The sequence below is a fragment of the Cibotium barometz genome, chromosome 53 (genome assembly GCF_041138505.1).
Source record: "Cibotium barometz isolate CiBa-2024 chromosome 53, ASM4113850v1, whole genome shotgun sequence".
Lineage (NCBI taxonomy): Eukaryota > Viridiplantae > Streptophyta > Polypodiopsida > Cyatheales > Cibotiaceae > Cibotium > Cibotium barometz.
In genome coordinates this window covers 32,226,024-32,228,523 of record NC_141098.1, presented here as the reverse complement: position 1 = coordinate 32,228,523, position 2,500 = coordinate 32,226,024, and the positions used below count along the sequence as shown (strand labels likewise).

The following is a 2,500-nucleotide window of genomic DNA, read 5'->3' as shown; positions in this document are numbered from 1 at the left end:
CACACGAGGCTCGATTCTCTACGACTCAGGAGTCTACTTGTAATCGAGATTCGAGACTGTCATAATCACGGTCGTCAGGACAGAGGCACGTTAATGCTTGGCGCCGTACTTTGTGCTGAGGGCCTAGGGTCTTCTGTGCCAACACGTCAGTGAACACACGCGTGCCTTGCCTCCTGGCGTGCATTTGCTTAAAACTATTGCTTTTTTTAAGGGTACTTTAAACCCTCTCGGTCAGGACTATGGCTACTGTTTCAGTTGTTTCATTATATTCAGTCTTAGTCTGCTTTTGAAGTGTTACTGTTCAAGTTTCTCATCTTTAATTGCCCTCAGTTTGTGGGCCTTCGGTCTCTATATTTCCCAGTTTTAAGTGCAGAAGCTAATTCCACTATCTAGTGTTTTAGCAGTTCTCAGGGTCCCCCCATGGACCTTCCTCATGGGGCATTGTAATCCTACCTTTTTTTAATATATTCTGCTGTTTTTATCAAAAAAAAACTATTGCTTTAGTTGGGCGCAGTTTAATGCTTTGCCGACCAGTGCTCCAAAAAAAATATATATGTTTTTTTTCAACCCTTAAAATCAAAGGCAATGAATGCTTAGACTTAATCAGGATTTAGACTTGAAAATCACTAAAAATGATGCAAATGCTTGGATTTATAACTAAAATGTACAAAATTTATCCTTTAAAATTAAAGGCAAAGTGAGATTCCAACCGAGATTTTTGAATTTAAGTCGAAAAAATTACACTACAAACCAGGTTATGTGAGCATTGTTGTCGAAGAGCTTATGGCCTAGGTGACAGGCCCTCTGTGTGTGCCAATGCTTAGATCTGAAGCCCTACGTTGGGTTTCACAAAACAAAAAAAGCTGCTTTACCCCTTTTCAAGTTTGATTTTTGAAGGGCACCCTTTACCCTTCAAAATTTACGAGTTTGGGAAATTTTATGTGTTTTAGTGTAAATTTTTCTACTATATGCCGGATATGAAATTTCATTCTTTAAAATAATGGCTACATAGAATCTCGGTCATTTTTTCCTTATTCTAGTGGATAAAAATACACTAGAATGTTGTTATTTTGGAGCACTGGATCCCTCCCTTGTGTTGCTGATATGGCCACCAAGGTGATGAGTTAGCCTGATGACGTTAGTAGGAACATGCTTTGGCATTTTTATTGCCTTGATTATTCACCTCATCCACACTATTATGCATGTCATTGTTTTGGGAGCTCCCAGGTCGGGTGTCTTCCTAGGAGCTCCCCCTTCTTCTCTTCTCCTTTATATCTATATTGTAGAATACATATAGAGAGAGAGATAAGTAGAGATATGATTAAAGAGAGAGAGAGAGAGAGAGAGAGAGAGAGAGAGAGAGAGAGAGAGAGAGATTCTTAGGGGGGTATACTTTTAGGAATACCTACATACAACGTGCATTCAAAGGGTAATTATGTTGGCTACTTTAGTTGATGTAGAGGTTAATGCTTCTCCTTCTCCTTCAACAAGGTTTACTTGTGCTTCTTTCTGTAGTCAATGTGATTAGTCCTATTGTAGTAGGCTCACTTCAGCTTGCCTTTTTTTATTTGAATGGTCATATCTTGTCTTGTTTGGTGTAGTAAGCTCCTTAAGTGGATTAATGTTCTATTACATTTGTGTTCTTCTTCTCTTCTTCAAGAAGAGCGGCTTCAATGTCAACCAAGGTTGATTTGGGTAGCAGTCGAGGAGTGATGAGACCAAAGGTAGAATAGTCTTTCTTAGGAATGCTTTTGAGAAGTATTTCTATAGAAACATCTTCCTCTATAGGTTTTTTTTATACATATGCTAACTGAGACATAATACTCTTCATTGTGTTGAGATGACTAGATATGGTTTCCCCCCTCTTCATCTCAAGCTCAAAATTTTTTTTGAGAAGATTAATCTTTGAGGTTTTAGCTTGTGCTCCATATAGAGTATCTAACGTGTCCAAGCTTCTAGTGAAGTGTTTTGTCCTTCTAAGGATTGAATGTAATCATTACTTTAGTGTAAAGCAATAATAGATAGTGCCCGCCGTTTATCTTTAGAAACCCAATTTCACCCTCTCCTGTGCTAGGCCTCTTCTCATTTACATTTGCTAAATCCTTCTTCATTAAAGAAAATTTGATCTTTACTTACCAGGTGTGGAAGTTCTCTCCCTTACACTAAAAGTTCTCTCAGATGCCATGATGAAAATGAGCAAGGTCTTACCACACTAAAGACTCTTAAGGGAAGAGGGGGAATGAATCTATTTATAATGCTTTAAGGAATGTAATGTTTGGAATTATGGAGTTATTCTTGGTAAGATATTTATAGCAAACATAGTTATTAAGATTTTTATCACAAGCATTGCTTTAAGGATTACAATGTTTTGAATTATGGGGTTATTGGTAAGATATAGCTATCAAGATCTTTATAGCAAGCATTGCTTTAAGGATTTCAATGTGTTGAATTATGGGGTTATTGGGTAAGATTTTTATAGCAAGCATATCTTTTAATATAG

General features: G+C 37.3%; 1 protein-coding gene across 1 annotated transcript in view; it reads right to left on the bottom strand.

Moving 5' to 3' along the window:
• LOC147608533 (beta-amyrin 28-monooxygenase-like) overlaps positions 1-7 on the bottom strand; it is a 1,952-nt gene extending 1,945 nt beyond the window's left edge. Inside the window, exon 1 of the mRNA XM_086789204.1 lies at positions 1-7. This exon is cut by the window's left edge and continues 1,048 nt beyond it. The gene's annotated coding sequence lies outside the window, so the exon portion shown is untranslated.
• Positions 8-2,500: the final 2,493 nt, after the last annotated feature.